The 21,487-nt window shown below is 45.7% G+C and overlaps 1 long non-coding RNA gene across 1 annotated transcript in view; it reads right to left on the bottom strand.

Annotated features, from left to right (window-relative positions):
* The window catches only part of LOC126191426 (uncharacterized), a 239,931-nt gene that overhangs the window by 115,860 nt on the left and 102,584 nt on the right, over positions 1-21,487 (bottom strand). Inside the window, exon 2 of the long non-coding RNA XR_007538347.1 lies at positions 9,318-9,401. This is a non-coding gene — a long non-coding RNA (uncharacterized LOC126191426). The remainder of the gene's footprint in view (positions 1-9,317; positions 9,402-21,487) is intronic.

The following is a 21,487-nucleotide window of genomic DNA, read 5'->3' as shown; positions in this document are numbered from 1 at the left end:
GTACCTGCAGGCGTGCTTCGTTCTGCTGTGTAGAACGCAATCCTGCGCTTTCAGACTCTTCAGGACACAGATGGGCGCCACACTGAGCCCCTTTTGGAGCAGTAATGGTACCGGTATGTAATGGTATGATGTACCGTAGCAGCACATTAAAAGTGTTTCAACTGAATTGATTCTGAATTATTTCTCTTCCCTGTGTCCTTGACATTAATGCTACCAAGTTGTGTGATAATGAGTTTCCGTGTTATAACGTGTTAAATAGGGAACCTTTAATTATATCCATCCGGTATTTACTGGAATTTTTTTTCTATTTTGACCAGTGCTGGCTGTCTCCTCTACGATTATGGGACACTTGTTACGAATGCTCTGAATATTGTGAGTGTTATGTTGCTGTTGTTGTGTGTTCAGTACAAAGACTGGTTTGATGCAGCTCTCCATGCTAACCTGTCCCGTGCTAGCTTCTTCATCTTTGCGCAGCTACTGCACTCTACATCCATCTGCACCTCCATACTGTGCTGAAGCTTTGTTCCCCCTCTTCATTCCATCTACTAGCCATGTAAGGCTCTTATATGTTTACATTTCTCCTCTACTGCCGCTTTGCACTTACACTCTCAGTCTGATTTTTTAATTCCGTTTTGCTTGATTTATTTGCTGCATTTTTGTATTTTCTCCTTTTGTCGAACTGGCTCCCTTTTAAAACTTTTCGCAACTACTGATTGTTTCAATTTATCCAGATCTCATTAAATTCCTACCTTCCTGCAGGGTTTCTCCAGTTCTAATCTGCAATTCATAACCAATGAAGTACGGCCAGAGTCTACATCTGCCGCTCGAAATGGTTCGCAATTTGAAATCTGGTTTCTAAATATCTGTCATAATGTTATTTAATGAATCTTAAAACTATCCAGTATCACCCGGCCTTTTTCACGGACACAACCTTCTTTCATGATTTGTAACTATTAGGAATGATTAAATTGTGCTGTGTGCTGAATTATACCAGGCGCCTTCCCCTTCATCCCCCTCCCCCAGTCAATGTTTTCCTACCTTTATTCCTTCTAATCCTTTTCGTATTAGCGAACACTAGCTCCCCATTACTATTAAATTCTCGTCTCCTGTAGCGATCGGAATAATTTTTTTATCTCATCACACATTCTTTCAGTCTCCTCATTACCTGCTGAGCCAATCGATATATAAACTTGTACTACCGTAAGGGGGGGGGGGGTATTGACATTGGTTTGCTTTCACTACGCTGCATTTCCTATTAATTATTAGGCCTACTTTTGCTATGGTGATCAACATTTGATCATGGTTTTAAGGGAAATGACCAACATCTAACCATGATTTTACTGGAGTTTTAAGCGAGGTTTAGTCGCAATAAATTTCAACTGCACAACTATATATATATATATATATATATATATATATATATTGAATGAGTGACGGTGGAGATATGAATATAAAGAAGAACTGGCTGACATTGCTTTCTTTTACTCTATTGTGTCATACGGTATCGTTCTTTCGCGTAACTCCACAGACCCAGAAAAAGTTTCTGCAGTGCAAAAGAATGTAGTAAGACTCATTTTTGCTGTAAATTCAAGAACAGCACGCCGATGCCGATTCAAAAAATGGGATATTCTGACTACTGCTCCTCAGTCTATTGATTCCTTAATGAAGATAGTTGTAAGTAATACGATAACGGAAAGTATACTAAACAAATCGGAATATTTTTTGTTCAATTCCTCTGCTTTCTATTGCGACCAACTTAACGCGATCTATTAGTACTTGCTCTTTCGAAGCATAGAGAAATGTGGTTGTGTTATGTGAGTCAGTTGAGAAATAAGCAATGTATATAGTGTGTTTAAACATGAACGTCTCTGTGATTCGCTTTTGTGAGTCCTTTTCACTTACATGTGTTGCTTACGATATAAGACTGTGGGTCGTTACGAGGCGAGAGCATCCGCGGCTTACCTGTACTGGCGGAGAGACAAGTAAACTTCCCTCGAGATACATAGGCTGTATCATTCTTTCTCCGCTCATCGCATTCTTTTGATCAAAGCCTTCTTATTTCCCTAGATGTCCGAGCAGAAAAAAGTGTCTATGTTGAAAATAGTATCTATTACCAAATGAAATATTTTCGAGATCTGGTGGTCAGAAAATTTGAACTATCCGACTGGACTTTGAGTGATTAGTATTCATAGCAGTGAACACTGACGAAATATACAGGAGAAACAAGCGGTCGGAAAGGGAGCCGGGAGAGTTAAAAAAAAATTGACGGACAAGAGGAAAATTGGGCGTGCTTGTTGTCAGTGCTGATGGATTGTTTACAGGCGGCCAACTCGGTGGCGGTGGCAGGTTTCGCCGTGTCGGGTGTCGGTAGCTGCGATCGGGTATCGCCTCAACTGCGGACCGGCACCCCCGTCCCCCGTTGTGTCTGTAAACCACACCGCCCCCCCCCTCCCCTTCTCCACCCATCGCCCTCCCACGCCGTGACCAGAGGCAATCTCTGAGACACCCGATCCCTGATCCCTGCTGCACGCTAACTGCCCAGCTGCTCTTTCCGGTGACGCAACAGCGATAGGTGTGAGTGCATGCGCAGATACCGCTATACAAGAAAGCACGAGCACCAGTACAGAAGCTGCAGAAGTGCCCGCAGTCTTAGAGGAAGGGTACTATACGAAGTAAAGCGCGACATGTTTTCTCGGACTAGAGCGCAGTCCTGTGTCAGGTATTGTTATGCTGTAACTGTACTCGAAAATTTACTGTTTTTTGCCCATCGGGCACGATTTGGTCGATGGGGTCTTTCTTAAAAACGAAAGGATTATTCAGTGAAATGGGGTTGGAATAAATGTGTTGGCGTATGTGCCGATGATGCAGCAGCAATTCCGGAAACAAAAGCTGGGTCACAGGTTGAACTTAAATCTTCAGTCACTGGTCCTACTATGAGTAATTTCACTCATTGCATGATTCTTTAAGGACATTTAATACTTAAGAAAATTTCTGCAAATGTAAGTGCTGTATTAAAAATGCAATTGAAGTTATCAATGTAATTAAAATTTGCTTTCCGAAACTCGTCTCCTTACAAACTTACGTAATGACATTGGAGCAAGTTCATTGGCTGGAAAGCGGGCGAGCTCTGAAACGGGCGTTACAGGTATGAAATGGAATAATACTACTTTTCGTTCATAATAATCATAAGTGTATCCATTTCTTCAACAGCGAAAATTCTGATTAAATACGCAATCTGTAAGATATGCGAGTACACGGAAGCGCCAAAGCAACTGGTATGCGTATTCAAATACAGAGGTATGTTAACATGCAGAATACGGCGTCGTGGTCGGCAACGCCTATATAAGACAGCAAGTGTCCGGCGTAGTACCTAGATCGGTTACTGCTGCTACAATGACATGTTATCAAGATTTAAGAGGTAGCGATAAAGTGCGGATTTCCCCGTACGACCGATTCACGAGTGTACCTTGAATATCACGAATGCGGTAAATGGCTCTGAGCACTATGGGACTTAACATCTATGGTCATCAGTCCTCTAGAACTTAGAACTACTTAAACCTAACTAAGGACATCACACAACACCCAGTCATCACGAGGCAGAGAAAATCCCCGACCCCGCCGGGAATCGAACCCGGGAACCCGGGCGTGGGAAGGGAGAACGCTACCGCACGACCACGAGCTGTGGACCGAAACCGGTAAATCATCAAATCTAGGACAGCTCTGCGGCCGGAAAAAGATCTTGCAGGAACAGGACCAACGAAGACTAAAGCGTTACGAATCCATGGACCTTGCATGTCAGCAGGGGACTGTTCAGGCTGGTGGAGGCTCTGTAATGGTGTGCGGTATGTGCAGTTGGAGTGATATTTAAGACCTGGTACGTCTGGATATGACTCTGGAAGGTGACACGTACGTAAGCATCCTGTCTGATCACCTGCAACCATTCATGTCCATGGAGCTTTCCGACGGACTTGGGAAACTCCAGCAGGACAATGCGACACCTCACAGGTCCAGAATTGCCGCAGAGTGGCTCTAGGAACACTCTTCTGAGTGATTTTCAGAAACGATCTCCACCCACTCGTACTCTTACTGATTTATGGACAGCCCTGGAGGATTCATGCCGTCAGTTCCCTCCAGCACTACTTCAGACATTAGTCGAGTCCACGCCACGTCGTGTTGCGGAGCTTCTGCGTGCTCGCGGGGGCCTGTACTGCCTACAGGAAAATTAAAGAGACCTTTGGAGATAAGAGAACCACTTGTATGAACATCAAGAGCTCAGATGGCAACCCAGTTCTAAGCAAAGAAGGGAAAGCAGAAAGGTGGAAGGAGTATATAGAGGGTCTATACAAGGGCGATGTACTTGAGGACAATATTATCGAAATGGAAGAGGATGTAGATGAAGATGAAATGGGAGATACGATACTGCGTGAAGAGTTTGACAGAGCACTGAAAGACCTAAGTCGAAACAAGGCCCCCGGTGTAGACAACATTCCATTGGAACTACTGAAGGCCGTGGGCGAGCCAGTCCTGACAAAACTCTACCATCTGGTGAGCAAGATGTATGAAACAGGCGAAATACCCTCAGACTTCAAGAAGAATATAATAATTCCAATCCCAAAGAAAGCAGGTGTCGACAGATGTGAAAATTACCGAACTATCAGTTTAATAAGTCACTGCTGCAAAATACTAACACGAATTCTTTACAGACGAATGGAAAAGCTAGTAGAAGCCGACCTCGGCGAAGACCAGTTTGGATTCCGTAGCAATACAGGAACACGTGAGGCAATACTGACCTTACGACTTATCTTAGAAGAAAGATTAAGGAAAGGCAAACCTACGTTTCTAGCATTTGTAGACTTAGAGAAGGCTTTTGACAATGTTGACTGGAATACTCTCTTTCAAATTCTGAAGGTGGCAGGGGTAAAATACAGGGAGCGAAAGGCTATTTACAATTTGTACAGAAACCAGATGGCAGTTATAGGAGTCCAGGGGCATGTAAGGGAACCAGTGGTTGGGAAGGGAGTGAGACAGGGTTGTAGCCTCTCCCCGATGTTATTCAATCTGTATATTGAGCAAGAAGTGAAGGAAACAAAAGAAAAATTCGGAGTTGGAATTAAAATCCAGGGAGAAGAAATAAAAACTTTGAGGTTCGCCGATGACATTGTAATTCTGTCAGAGACAGCAAAGGACCTGGAAGAGCAGCTGAACGTAATGGACAGTGTCCTGAAAGGAAGATATAAGATTAACATCAACAAAAGCATAACCAGGATAATGGAATGTAGTCGAATTAAGTCGGGTGATGCTGCGGGAATTAGATTAGGAAATGAGACGCTTAAAGTAGTAAATGAGTTTTGTTATCTGGGGAGCAAAACTACTGATGATGGTCGAAGTAGAGAGGATATAAAATGTAGGGGCAATGGCAAGGAAAGCGTTTCTGAAGAAGAGAAACTTGTTAACATCGAATATAGATTTAAGTGTCAGGAAGTCGTTTCTGAGAGTATTTGTATGGAGTGTAGCCTTGTATGGAAGTGAAACGTGGACGATAAATAGTTTAGACAAGAAGAGAATAGAAGCTTTCGAAATGTGGTGCTACAGAAGAATGCTGAAGATTAGATGGGTAGATCACATAACTAATGAGGAAGTATTGAATAGGATTGGGGAGAAGAGAAGTTTATGGCACAACTTGACCAAAAGAAGGGATCGGTTGGTAGGACATGTTCTGAGGCATCAAGGGATCACCAATTTAGTACTGCAGGGCAGCGTGGAGGGTAAAAATCGTAGAGGGAGACCAAGGGATGAATTCACTAAGCAGATTCAGAAGGATGTAGGTTGCAGTAGGTACTGGGAGATGAAGAAGCTTGCACAGGATAGAGTAGCATGGAGAGCTGCATCAAACCAGTCTCAGGACTGAAGACCACAACAACAAGAGCTATACATACAGGAGCTGGACAAAACTACGAAGACACCGCGAGACATGCATGCTTGAACGTAAATGCCTACTCTGAAGGCTGCGATGTTGTATTTGACCACGAATTGAACTTGTGAAAGGTCGTCAACATTTAGCAAGTATCAGCCGTGTTCGGAACGTCGTAGCTAAGTGAATTCGGAAGAGGGAAAATTGTTGGTGCTCGTATCGTAGGTACTTCCGTAATCAAGGTACCCGAAATGTTTGGTGTTTCAAGAGGCATCATATCAAAGGTTTATATCGCATACAGGGAAACCGGAGAAACGTAAGTCACAAAGTGGACGGATGTCTGTGTTAAATGGTCGTGACAGACGGTCACTGAAGAGGACTGTGACGAAGACAGCTGCAAAAGCCACGGCAGAGCAGAATATCGCGAATCCTGTCAGCGCCTAAATAATACTAAGGGAGCTCCATAAGCACAGCAATCTGGAATTCCAAAATCACTCTTCAGTGATGCAAATGCCCATAGCAAGGAAATGTGGTGAAACCATAAAACGTGGAACATTTGGGAATGAAAGATTGTCATTTGATCGGATGAATATTGTTTGTGGGCGCCTTGGGTACTCTGCAAGATGCCATTACTGCCAGGGATTATGTGACCACTTTGGCTGATCAGGTCCATCCCATGGTACAGAGGTTGTTCCCCATTGGTGATGCTGTTTTCCAAGCCGACAGGGGCCCTCTTCACCCAGCTCGCATCGTCTAGGAGTGTTTTTGTGAGCACGAGTTTAAATTGCCGCATCTCCCCAGATCTCAACGTTGTTCACCTTCGGTGGTCTTCCTTTGAAAGACGGGTGCGTGATCGTTATCCATCTCCATAGTCGTTACCATAATTTGTCATTATTTTGCAGGAAGAAAGGTATAAGGTTTCCTTGTAAACCCTACAGAGAGGACTGGAACCTGTTTTGAATGCCAACGGGTTTCCTACACCGTATTAGTAATGGTAACGTATTAGATTTTTGCTGTGTCTATGTTTTTGTGTGAGCCCTGAAGCTCTCCACTGCAGAATACGAGTTACTTTACTCTGATAATACTTGGAAATTTAAACATTTTGAAGCAAAAGACGCCAAACAGCACTTTTGAAATAGTTTCAGGCGCAGGCGACTTTCTTTATTGCTGATAATAACTTAAATTTTGGTCTAGTTAAATACGACATAATTGATCATTTGATCTGTTAGCACCATATTTTTCATAAATAATTTCTACCACTCTAAAGAATAATCAGTTACATTAAACTGACCGAGCGGGGTGGCGCAGTGGTTAGACACTGGACTCGCATTCGGGAGGACGACGGTTCAATCCCGCGTCCGACCATTCTGATTTAAGTTTTCCGTGATTTCCCTAAATCACTCCAGGCAAATGCCGAGATGGTTCCTCTGAAAGGGCACGGCCGACTTCCTTCCCAATCCTTCCGTGATCCGATGAGATCGATGACCACGCTGTCTGGTCTCCTTCCCCAAACCAACCAACCAACACTAAACTGGAATCATTTTGCCATTGGAACGGTACATGTGAACATCTACTCCTAAGAACTTGGCAAAAATTTGCGAAAATCTCGTGTCATTCGAATCACAATCTTAAATTCTCAACCGAAAACTTGAGCAGTTTTCGACTTTGTGTTAAGCAGAATTTGAGTGCTGTTGGATTTACAGTGACAGCACTTTTGCCATTGTGTTTCAATAAACAGTCACATCCATCGCATTAAAAATAATTTCAAGTTTTCCGCCATTCAGTAAAATATCCTTTGTAGTATTCAAATTGTAATTGATAATTTAATGAATTGTATACTTTTTCAATTTACCTTCTTCTTTTTGTTCGCATCCCTGTTGGCGTTTTAAACTACTGTTTTAACTTTGTTGTTTGACGACATATTTACCTAGGTTAAACGTTTCTTCTCAAACATTGTTCGCACGAAAAGATACACTGGGACAGGGTTTCAGCAAAGAGAATCATTAGGGTGCTGTTCGTGTTGGAAACAGCTCTTAGAAACCAGAACACTGAATGTTTGTATACACTCTTAACGTTAATTGTCCGCAGCTCGTGGTCGTGCGGTAGCGTTCTCGCTTCCCACGCCCGGGTTAGATTCCCGGCGGGGTCAGGGATTTTCTCTGCCTCGTGATGACTGGGTGTTGTGTGCTGTCCTTAGGTTAGTTAGGTTTAAGTAGTTCTAAGTTCTAGGGGACTGATGACCATAGATGTTAAGTCCCATAGTGCTCAGAGCCATTTTAACGTTAATTAATTTACAACAGTCGCGAAAATTGTGGCTGTGCAAAATGGATCGCGGACGAGAAAGATTGAGGTGCCATGACCTGAAAGATCTGTTGCTCATAACAAATTCTCCTTGTGCCTTGGAAAACTTTAACGTCAAAAACAAACTGCAAAAAATGACTCAGTTTCACTCTGAACAATAACACGTAAACCATTATAGCACCGTGAGGAAAAAGAGGTCGCAGTGAATCAAAGGACAATTTGGGATGGACCAATTATCAAAGATCAGATAGATAGAGAAGATCCAACGGAGAGCAGCGCGCTTCGTTACAGGATCATTTAGTAATCGCGAAAGCGTTACGGAGATGATAGATAAACTCCAGTGGAAGACTCTGCAGGAGAGACGCTCAGTAGCTCGGTAGGGGCTTTTGTTAAGGTTTCGAGAACATACCTTCACCGAAGAGTCAAGCAGTATATTGCTCCCTCCTACGTATATCCCGCGAAGAGACCGTGAGGATAAAATCAGTGAGATTAGAGCCCACACAGAAGCATACCGACAATCCATCTTTCCACGAACAATACGAGACGGGAATAGAAGGGAGAACCGATAGAGGTACTCAAGGTACCCTCCGCCACACACCGTCAGGTGGCTTGCGGAGTATGGATGTAGATGTAGATGTAGATCAGAACGCGATAAGAATCGCATCTAGCCCAAATTTTGAAACATTGACTTCGTAATCATAGTTAGGAATCTGGCTTTCGACAAATGTTGTAGAAGCTGGGACACTTCAAGGCTATATTACGCCAGAATTCAACTAACCAACCACCACTTGCTCATGGGTTTGAACCATAAACTTGCCCGCCTTCAAATAAAGTCAATTATCAGAATGAGTAACGTCCAGAAGTAAATGACATTACAATCAGCAGATAACTGATTTGTTACAGGATCATTTAATTAGTAAGGTACTGTTCTGATCCATGTTGAGGGGAGTACATCTAAAATCGCAATGTCACATGTGATCAACACACTTCTCCAGGATATGAAATGAACTACTAAAATAAATTTAGGAACATTTTCCTCACTGCTAGGATCTTATCATCTATAGTCGTTCTGAAAACGTTCGCGGCTCAGATGAGAATCACTTACCTCATCTTGGTCCGGCTTCTTCACGTATCCAGGTGGAGGTTTGGCCACTGCTGTCACCAAACAGACCGCGAAGAACAGCAGAGTCTGTGAACAAGTGTGGGAACCGTGCTGGTCAGTTCATGGAATCTGGCTGCTCGTTAATGAAGCTTATACTTTAATTTTTATGTGATACTTATCGTATCGCCCTGGTGTCTCCGTTTTCCTGCCATTAATGAGAATATTTAAAAGATTTGCGTTTTTGGTCAATATAGAAGAATATTAATTTCAGTCTACATTCGTTCATTTGAACTAATTTCGTGAAACAATATCTGATATATCTCTTGTTGTAATTTTGTCATTTGTGCATTGACTGACATACATGTGTCAAATTTCCACAGAAACATTATCAGAAAAATTAGACTTTCGCAGTCAAGACGCAAACATTGTAAATTGATAAAATGGTGCCCCTGTTTTAGGGCAATGTCAGGAAACGAAAACAATGAGAAAAACAGTTTTGTTGTTTGTATTTTACATAAATATTCTCCACGATATGAATATTTTCAGTTAATGTGACAAGCGAGAAACCGGGACGTACATTAATCATTACAGAGTGACAGTGATTTACATTATATAAATGTTCTGCTATACGAGCTGGGTGAAATGTCATATATCGTGATGCATTATTAAATGATTTTAGGGTAAAATATTAGGACGTACGTCGTTAACTGCTGAAACCAGGACAGTTTGAAGGCTGAATGAATAATCGTCTACAAACATTTGAATTTACTTGTGACAAGGGATGTTGTCTATGTTACTAACTTGAAACAAATTATGTTAAAGCAAACTTGGCTCCAAACAGTTTCAATCTGTACTGAACAACAACGATCGTCTTCTTTCGACTCAAACAACACCTCTGACAACTTTCAAAATTTTATTGATGAAGTTCGGATTCGCACTGTATCCTGTCGTCATAGAGAGTTTACTTTTGATTATGGAAGCTTCAAGCCTTCCTTGTAAATCCGGGAAAATAATTGTTTTCAAACCTTCACTTCTACAGACATTTAGAATGGGACAGCCAGTAACATTGCATACTTTGCCTCCTATAAAAGCAAAAATGCCCCTTCCTTCAATGTGCATTTAAAAAGTAGGTGTTGCCTTACATCTAAATTCTTTTCCTGCATTTGTACTTCGGAAGACACATTACGTGCATCAGTCACAGTAATTTCTTTCTTTCCTTTGCACCTCCCCTACTTCCCCCCTCCCCTCCTCCCGCCAACGCCCATCTTACGTTCTCCATTTGCGAATAGGGAGTGGGAAGAATGATTTATCAGTGAATCTCAGATTCATCTCGAAATTATCTATTGTTATTTGCATGTTGTGATAGACAAGGAATGCCTCAAAAAACGATATTCTCACGTTGTTAAAAACCTATTTGTGGTAGCTAATGAGTGCTCAACTCATTTTCGACCTTGAAATATAGCCTTACGGTGTCACATGTTTCATCGAAGTGGATACATTTACTGGTAGCAGATTACCATGTAACTACGGACATGTTTTTGCTCGCCAATCAAAAAGCAGTAAAAACAGCGGACTTCATGTGCAGCTCACGCAGAAAATCCGAGCGGCAACCTTTTGGGGTGTGGGAGGAACAAAGTAACATAGACATACCAACTCAGATGGGTCATACTTTAAAGATGACCACTACTACCTTAACCTGTTTGGTAGGATCACACTTCTGCAGCAACAGTATCACTTCTCTATTGTCTGACTTCAAACAGTTTCCAGGAGCGCAGCAGAACGCCTTTGCAGTAAACTCCTCTTTCACTGCCGCTGAGTTGATCGCAACTGCCGAAACAACCGCCAGAGTAAGGACATGTTTAAAGTGGAAATAGAGACTATCTACGTCTCCCCCTCCACCAGGAGGGTATTTTGTATACCACTGTCGCTTTCACCCTTACCCGTTAAGTCGCGAATTGTGCATGAGAAGAAAGATAGTTGGTAAGTCACCGCGTGAGCTTCAGTCTCTCTCATTTTACTTTCACAGCCTTTTCGCGAAATATTCGCACGTTGACTTTTCTAGGAATGTAAATTCTTGGAGATTTTAACAGTAAATGATACCGTGATGCGAAGCGCCTCTCGTGTAAAGTCTGGCTGAACGTGTCCGCGATCCATTCGCGTTCAGTGAATGAAGCTGCTATGAAACGAGCTGCACTTCTTTAGTTCTTTTCTATCTCTTATACCAATCCTATGTGGTACGGGTCCCGAACTGGCGTGGAATATTAAAGTATCGGTCGAACAAGGGTTCTATAAGCTACCTGCTCCGTAGATGGAGTATGCTTGCTGAGGGCTCTTCCCGTCAATCTCTGGCATCTTTTACATGGTCGTTCCGCTCTAAACCGCTCCATAAACATACTCTCAAATCATTAATGGATGTGACTGCTACCAGTGGTTGTGTGGCAAATCATGTAATCGTATATTAATGGATGTTTCCGAGTGTTTGGGAGCGATACGTGACATTTATTTATTTTTGGGGTCAAACGCCAATCTCTGGACCAAATCTCGATGCTCTACATTTTTTCCTTGCATTTCACTTCAGTTTTCCAGCGTTGCGATTTCTCTTTATACGTGAGCATCATCCACGAACATTCTTGTGGAGCTTCCTACGTCAACTACTAAGTCACTTATACAGATTGTGAAAAATGATGGTTGGTACTGCGTAAGTTACTTTGACGTCTGTATACTCCTCTCTGTTAAGAATGGCATGCTGCGTTTGTTTGGTATGAAATCTTCGAACCAGTTACAAACATGGTGATATTCCGTAAGCTAGTGTTTTGTTCATTAGGCGACAGTGTGAAAGTAATACCCCAGGAGAAATCACTCTAAAAAGAAGAAGAAGAAGAAAAAGGAGCGCCATGAAGGAGTTATGCAAATTGTTCGCAAACTGATATTCAACGGCTATCTACGGAAAATGCGAAACTGTGAACTTTGACGAATGTGTCACGCTGCAGCGCAATTTCACCGAACAGCTGGAAAGTGTAGTAAACAGGGGACGTGTCGATACCAGGACACAAAGTCATTGCGAATTCCATTCCTTGTATTCAGTTGGAGAGTAACTGTGCCCCGCAGACAGGCGCGTGAACGATATATGCCGATGTCAGTATTTGAGAGAGAGCACGTAGTTGCCCTCAAAGAAGCCGGTTGGAGTAACCGGAGAATCGCTCGACATATGAATAAGAGCGGTGCCACTACTCGACCATCTTGGTAGGAATGGGTTAACCACGGCCGAACACAGAGTCAAGAAGGAAGTGGTCGACCGAGAGTGAGAGCAGAACGAGAGGACAGAGCAATCGTCAGAGAGGCCCCCAGGGCCCCGGATTCAACACTGTCGTCGATCCGACGTGCAACTGTTGCTTCAGGACCACTAATAGGTGGCTCACTGAACTGGAGCTGAGCTCACGGCGCCCCTTGTGCCGACTACCTTTGACCTCTGTACAGCAACAAGCCCGTTTCCAGTCGTGTTGGGCACATTCGACTTGGAGTCTCATTGACTAGCATAGAATTGTCTTCAGTGATAAGACCCGCCTCGAAATGAGCCCCGATGACCATCGAAGACGTGTCTGGAAAGACAGCAGTGGGATACCAACCTTGTAAGTAGGCTGTTTATATTTTCTTATTGATAACGTTACGTAGCGCTCTGTACGAAAATCACTGGCTGTGCTGTGTGCAGTCTGTGGCTAGTTTGCATTGTTGCCTGCCATTGTAGTGTTGGGCAGCGGCAGCTGGATGTGAACAGCGCGTAGCGTTGCGCAGTTGGAGGTGAGTCGCCAGCAGTGGTGGATGTGGGGAGAGAAATGGCGGAGATTTGAAATTTGTAAGACTGGATGGCATATACACTCCTGGAAATGGAAAAAAGAACACATTGACACCGGTGTGTCAGACCCACCATACTTGCTCCGGACACTGCGAGAGGGCTGTACAAGCAATGATCACACGCACGGCACAGCGGACACACCAGGAACCGCGGTGTTGGCCGTCGAATGGCGCTAGCTGCGCAGCATTTGTGCACCGCCCCCGTCAGTGTCAGCCAGTTTGCCGTGGCATACGGAGCTCCATCGCAGTCTTTAACACTGGTAGCATGCCGCGACAGCGTGGACGTGAACCGTATGTGCAGTTGACGGACTTTGAGCGAGGGCGTATAGTGGGCATGCGGGAGACCGGGTGGACGTACCGCCGAATTGCTCAACACGTGGGGCGTGAGGTCTCCACAGTACATCGATGTTGTCGCCAGTGGTCGGCAGAAGGTGCACGTGCCCGTCGACCTGGGACCGGACCGCAGCGACGCACGGGTGCACGCCAAGACCGTAGGATCCTACGCAGTGCCGTAGGGGACCGCACCGCCACTTCCCAGCAAATTAGGGACACTGTTGCTCCTGGGGTATCGGCGAGGACCATTCGCAACCGTCTCCATGAAGCTGGGCTACGGTCCCGCACACCGTTAGGCCGTCTTCCGCTCACGCCCCAACATCGTGCAGCCCGCCTCCAGTGGTGTCGCGACAGGCGTGAATGGAGGGACGAATGGAGACGTGTCGTCTTCAGCGATGAGAGTCGCTTCTGCCTTGGTGCCAATGATGGTCGTATGCGTGTTTGGCGCCGTGCAGGTGAGCGCCACAATCAGGACTGCATACGACCGAGGCACACAGGGCCAACACCCGGCATCATGGTGTGGGGAGCGATCTCCTACACTGGCCGTACACCACTGGTGATCGTCGAGGGGACACTGAATAGTGCACGGTACATTCAAACCGTCATCGAACCCATCGTTCTACCATTCCTAGACCGGCAAGGGAACTTGCTGTTCCAACAGGACAATGCACGTCCGCATGTATCCCGTGCCACCCAACGTGCTCTAGAAGGTGTAAGTCAACTACCCTGGCCAGCAAGATCTCCGGATCTGTCCCCCATTGAGCATGTTTGGGACTGGATGAAGCGTCGTCTCACGCGGTCTGCACGTCCAGCACGAACGCTGGTCCAACTGAGGCGCCAGGTGGAAATGGCATGGCAAGCCGTTCCACAGGACTACATCCAGCATCTCTACGATCGTCTCCATGGGAGGATAGCAGCCTGCATTGCTGCGAAAGGTGGATATACACTGTACTAGTGCCGACATTGTGCATGCTCTGTTGCCTGTGTCTATGTGCCTGTGGTTCTGTCAGTGTGATCATGTGATGTATCTGACCCCAGGAATGTGTCAATAAAGTTTCCCCTTCCTGGGACAATGAATTCACGGTGTTCTTATTTCAATTTCCAGGAGTGTATATTATGGTTATTAAGGTAAATACAAGTGATTTGTGAAACGTATAGGTTAATGTTAGTCAGGGCCATTAGTGTGTAGCGATTTTTGAAAGTCAGATAGCGTTGCGCTAAAAATATTGTGTGTCAGTTTAAGCACAGTCTTGTATAATTTGTTCAAAGGGGACGTTTCAACCTGTCGCCCGCGACACGGCCTGACAGCCAGGTGTGATGGTCTGGGCTGGCATTTTATTTCACAGCAGGACCCCCCTTGGTTATAATTCGCAGTATCCTTACTACATATCCGTCCGTCGACGATGTTCTACGCCTCAATTTGTTGCCCTTCATGGCAAGCTACCGTGGGTTTAATTTCAGGAAGATAATGCCCGCCCTCACACGGTAAGATTTTCTGTTGATTGACTTCATCCTTGCCAAACTCTGCCTTGGCCAATAAATCACTGAATCTCTCACCAGCTCAGAACGTTCGGAGCATTATGGGCAAGGCCCTCCAACCATCGCTGGATTTTGACCATCTAACGCACCAATTGGACAGAATCTGGTACGACATCCCTCGAGAGGGCATCCAATAACTGTGTCAATTAACGCCAAGCCAAATAACTGCTTGCATAAGGGCCAGAGGTGGACCAACGCATTATTGAAATGCTCAATTTGTGAAGCTCATGCTCTTGAAGAAATCATACAATTTTTCTGAAATTGTTTACACATGTACGTAACATACAACGATTTCCGTTCCATTCGGACAGTTCCTTCGTGGTGCGTCTTTTTTTTCTTAGAGTGCAGCTCCTTAGTAACGCAAGAATTCCCATGCATTTTTGGTCAAGAATAAAAGCGTGTCTCACATGTTAACCTCTCCACTTCTTCCAAGCCTATCATATGACTGATTGCAAATAGCTGGCAGCAGGGACAGATATCTGAGCCCACTCTTCTTCCTCATTGCAAACATGACATTCTCAAATTAACATATTACGAGCTCCTTTCCACATTTCAGTTTTAACGTAACTCTCTTTCTTTTGATTGTTTTCATAAAATATAAAAGTAATAAGCGAAAATTGTAATAAGCTGACGTTATGTTGCGGTTGTGTCATATCAGACTGGCAGGTACTGTTCCTCAGATACGTATCTCAACAATAATAACTTTTCTGTCTTTGTAACAGCAAATGAACCCATGCATAGGTTTATGATATAGAAAGGTTCAGTGGAAGTACACGGCAGTCGTCATACCACCAACTGGAGCATCTGTGGCCGAGAAACCCTGTAGGTTCTTACAGTAACCGGAATATTTTTTACGGGCTTCATTCGTGGAAAACCGATACTTTCAGAGGCCTAATTTCCTGCGGGTGACCCCGAGGGTCCACCTTGTTGTATAGGAGTGAGCGGGCCGAGATTAAGTCTGGAGAGCAGAGGGAGGTAGCTCGGGGCGTTGTCTTAGAGCTCAAGTCACACGGAACTTTCTCCGGGGGGGGGGGGGGGGGAGGGGGAGAGGGGGAGAAAGAGAAAGAGAGAGATAGAGAGAGAGAGAGAGGCCGTCCTATTATGTGTCGGCCACTGACAGCGAAGAGGTGGTCCTCCTTTACTGATAAAATGCGGAAGAACATGATGTACTACACTTGTACTGTGTGTAAGCGGTTGTGGTAATAACGAAATGATTTAAAACTGTTAAGAAAGTGGTGTTGCCGAAGGGATTATTCAAAGAAGAAAGCGAGTAGTGAAGAATTTATGTAAAAATTCCAAACGATCAGGGGTGTTATAAATGTAACTGATTTAGGCTATGGATCTCATGGCAAATCTCCATAGCCTGAAGAAACGAATTCGTATTTTACGCATGTTGCATGGGTTTTTTCTGCTTCTTACAGTCGTGTGTGTGTGTGTGTTCTTTTCCATTAGTGCAGTGATTACCGAAGGAAACGTCCTATTTTACGTCGAAAACATCTGATTCATCCAAAACGGTTCTGCCCATGACATATTACGGGCTGATACCTAATTCTCCTTACTATTTGAGTCTCTTTAATTTCCAAGTAAGTCAGGATATTTCTTCAGATCCATTTTTCCATCAACTTTTCTGAATGCTATATACACTCCTGGAAATTGAAATAAGAACACCGTGAATTCATTGTCCCAGGAAGGGGAAACTTTATTGACACATTCCTGGGGTCAGATACATCACATGATCACACTGACAGAACCACAGGCACATAGACACAGGCAACGGAGCATGCACAATGTCGGCACTAGTACAGTGTATATCCACCTTTCGCAGCAATGCACGCTGCTATTCTCCCATGGAGACGATCGTAGAGATGCTGGATGTAGTCCTGTGGAACGGCTTGCCATGCCATTTCCACCTGGCGCCTCAGTTGGACCAGCGTTCGTGCTGGACGTGCAGACCGCGTGAGACGACGCTTCATCCAGTCCCAAACATGCTCAATGGGGGACAGATCCGGAGATCTTACTGGCCAGGGTAGTTGACTTACACCTTCTAGAGCACGTTGGGTGGCACGGGATACATGCGGACGTGCATTGTCCTGTTGGAACAGCAAGTTCCCTTGCCGGTCTAGGAATGGTAGAACGATGGGTTCGATGACGGTTTGGATGTACCGTGCACTATTCAGTGTCCCCTCGACGGTCACCAGTGGTGTACGGCCAGTGTAGGAGATCGCTCCCCACACCATGATGCCGGGTGTTGGCCCTGTGTGCCTCGGTCGTATGCAGTCCTGATTGTGGCGCTCACCTGCACGGCGCCAAACACGCATACGACCATCATTGGCACCAAGGCAGAAGCGACTCTCATCGCTGAAGACGACACGTCTCCATTCGTCCCACCATTCACGCCTGTCGCGACACCACTCGAGGCGGGCTGCACGATGTTGGGGCGTGAGCGGAAGACGGCCTAACGGTGTGCGGGACCGTAGCCCAGCTTCATGGAGACGGTTGCGAATGGTCCTCGCCGATACCCCAGGAGCAACATTGTCCCTAATTTGCTGGGAAGTGGCGGTGCGGTCCCCTACGGCACTGCGTAGGATCCTACGGTCTTGGCGTGCATCCGTGCGTCGCTGCGGTCCGGTCCCAGGTCGACGGGCACGTGCACCTTCCGCCGACCACTGGCGACAACATCGATGTACTGTGGAGATCTCACGCCCCACGTGTTGAGCAATTCGGCGGTACGTCCACCCGGCCTCCCGCATGCCCACTATACGCCCTCGCTCAAAGTCCGTCAACTGCACATACGGTTCACGTCCACACTGTCGCGGCATGCTACCAGTGTTAAAGACTGCGATGGAGCTCCGTATGCCACGGCAAACTGGCTGACACTGACGGGGGCGGTGCACAAATGCTGCGCAGCTAGCGCCATTCGACGGCCAACACCGCGGTTCCTGGTGTGTCCGCTGTGCCGTGCGTGTGATCATTGCTTGTACAGCCCTCTCGCAGTGTCCGGAGCAAGTATGGTGGATCTGACACACCGGTGTCAATGTGTTCTTTTTTCCATTTCCAGGAGTGTAGTTCTATCGGGAGTCTTTTTCTCTCGTCTTTCAAGAAATGTCGTGTAAATCCGTACTTAACTGCTTTCCTATTTACATGATTCGGAGTCTCCCTTACCTGATTTATTTATTCTGAGTTCTGTACTTTATCATCTCCCGATAAGTAAACAATCAGTTGAAGCCTTCATGGCGCAGAATACAGATATTGTTTTTCACGTATAAAGCCTACAGTAATTTGGGGGCACTTGTCCGAGGATTACAAATGCTGCATGCATAGTTTCACCCATTGGTTCCTTACCTCGGTCTCTTGCGTTGTTTCTGCAACAAGCTTTGTAATGTGGATGTGCCCACACGCATCTACAGAATACGGAGTAGTAGCTGGAGAGCAAGATATCGGTCTCTTGGGGAGCCAAAACAGTATTGTCAACTACCTGATACAGTGTTAATCTACCTCTGGAATTTAGTACAAGAGCAGTTATCTGTGCCACGGATTCGACGACCCTTGGTACGTTTCTGGAACTACGTAGCACCAGATGTCTCCTCACAGACCTCGTAATACCGGCAATTTACCAACCGGTTTGATGGCGGGGTGCAAGTGCTCGAAAGAGTCTCAGATGAATTCCATATGGTTCAGATTAGGCGAATTTGGTGGCCAAGACATCAACGTGAGTTCACTATCAAACCACTACAGCGCTATAGCGCGCTGGAAGATGCCATCGCCGTCGGGGCGACATCAGGCGTGAAGAGCTGCAGGCGTAGTCCACAGCTGTCATGGTGGTGTTGATTACTACCACAGGTCCTATGGGAACCCAGGTGAATGTCCCCCATACCATAATATTCCACACACCTGGCCGTTTGCCTAGATGACGGCCACCCACCTGGTGTAACAAGAAACGCGATTCATCTCATATGGCGACACGTTTTCATTGATACACGATCGAATCTAAATGATCCTTTGCCCAGTGCAATCGTAACTGGCGATGTGGTTGAGTCCAACTGGACAACAATGGGTGTCGTCTCCTGCTGAACCCCATGTTAGCATCTTCGGCTTTCGACAGATCTGCCGCAAGTGGCCTCCTATCCTGCTTTACACAGCGGGCAAGCCTCCCACCTCCACGTCCCGCGATAAGGCGTGGACGTCCAGCAGCTCGTAGCCTGCTCGCCGTCTCTCCGTCCGTCATCCACTTTCCATAGATGTCCTTGACAGAAGCTCGCGGGCAGCCGACCAGCTTCGCCTTTTTCGAGATGTTCGTTCCTATGCGCGGGGCCATTACTATCCATCAAAGCCATATGCGTTAACGGATTTACTAATTTTGGACCGCAGTCACTATAATGAATTCCCATTCATTATTTCTCTGCCTATATACTTTTCTTATCGTGTCAGGTGACTGAAAACCAACCAAGAGGCATTTATTTTCGCGGTGAGCCGTGGTTATATATACCAAAGAGCCAAAGAAACTGGTACACCAGCCTAATATCGTGTAGGTCCCGGAGAGCATGCAGTAGTACCACAACACGACGTGGCATGGACTCGAATAATGTCTGAAGTAGTGCTGGAAGGAACTGATACCATAAATCCTGAAGGACTTTCCATAAATCCAAAAGACTACGAGGGGGTGGAGATCTCTTCTGAACAGCACGTTGCAAGGAATCCCAGATATGCCCAATAATGTTCATGTACGGGGAGTTTGGTGCCCAGCAGAAGTGTTTAAACTGAGAAGAGCGTCGTGGAGCTACTCTGTAGCTATTCTGAACGTGTGGGGTGTCGCATTATCCTGCTGGAATTCCTAAGTCCGTGTGAATGCACAATGGACATGAATGGATGCAGGTGATCAGACATGATGCTTACTTACGTGTCAGAGTCGTATGTAGACTATCAGGGGTCCCATATCACTCCAACTGCACATGCCCCACATCATTATAGAGCCTCCACCAACTTGAACAGTCCCCTGCCAACATGCAATGTCCATGGATTAATGAGGTTGTCTCCATACCCGTATACGTCCATCCGCTCGATACAATTTGGAACGAAGCTCTTCCGGCCAGGAAACATGTTTCCAGTCCAATGTCGACGTTGACGGGCCCAGACGACGCGTAAAGCTTTGTGTCGTGCTGTCATCAAGGGTACAGGAGTGCACAATGCAATGTTGATGAGGTGTCGTTGAATGATTCGCACGCTGTCACTTGCTGATGGCCCAGCACTGAAATCTGCAGCGATTTGCGGAGCGTTGCTCTTCTGCCACATTGAACGATTCTCTTCGATAGTCGTTGCTCCAGTTCTTGCGAGGTCTTTTTCCGGATGCAGCAATGTCGGAGATTTCCAGAATGAGATTTTCACTCTGCAGCGGAGTGTGCGCTGATATGAAACTTCCTGGCAGATTAAAACTGTGTGCCCGACCGAGACTCGAACTCGGGACCTTTGCCTTTCGCGGGCAAGTGCTCTACCATCTGAGCTACCGAAGCACGACTCACGCCCGGTACTCACAGCTTTACTTCTGCCAGTACCTCGTCTCCTACCTTCCAAACTTTACAGAAGCTCTCCTGCGAACCTTGCAGAACTAGCACTCCTGAAAGAAAGGATATTGCGGAGACATGGCTTAGCCACAGCGTCCTGCTGTGGAAGGTAGGAGGCGAGGTACTGGCAGAAGTAAAGCTGTGAGTACCGGGCGTGAGTCGTGCTTCGGTAGCTCAGATCGTAGAGCACTTGCCCGCGAAAGGCAAAGGTCCCGAGTTCGAGTCTCGGTCGGGCACACAGTTTTAATCTGCCAGGAAGTTTCATGTCGAAGATTTGATTACCGGATTCCTGATATTCACGGTACACTCATGAAATGGTCTTACGGGAAAATCCCCGTTTCATCGCTACCTCGGAGATGCTGTGTCCCATCGCTCGTGCGCCGACTATAACGCCACGTTAAATCTTGATAACCTGCTATTGCAGCAGCAGTAACGGATCCAACTTCCGCGCCAGACAGTTGTCTTATAAAGGCGTTGCCGACCACAGCGCCGTATTCTGCCTGTTTACGTATCTCTGTATTTGAACGCGCATGCCCATACCAGTTTCTTCGGCGCTTCAGTGTATTATAGAAGCTCTCTGTCCGATGTTCCACTACATCGCGTTTCGTTCATGTTACATGTGAATCGAAGAGATTAGAGCAGTGATATTTGAGAATGATGTTATATACCAGGATCAAATGATACATTTTTTTTTAAAAACGAATTCGAAAACAGTTTGTGATCGTTGGGAGACAGCACTACTCGTTGTCCAAACAAGTACGTCTACACGGTAGTGGATATATAATCTTCTTAACAACATAAGCACTCCGTCTTCAGGCCACAAGTGGCCCATCGGGACCATCCGACCGCCGTGTCATCCTCAGTTGAGGATGCGGATAGGAGGGGCGTGTG

Source organism: Schistocerca cancellata, chromosome 6 (genome assembly GCF_023864275.1).
Source record: "Schistocerca cancellata isolate TAMUIC-IGC-003103 chromosome 6, iqSchCanc2.1, whole genome shotgun sequence".
NCBI lineage: Eukaryota > Metazoa > Arthropoda > Insecta > Orthoptera > Acrididae > Schistocerca > Schistocerca cancellata.
This window is presented reverse-complemented; position numbering and strand designations above follow the sequence as displayed.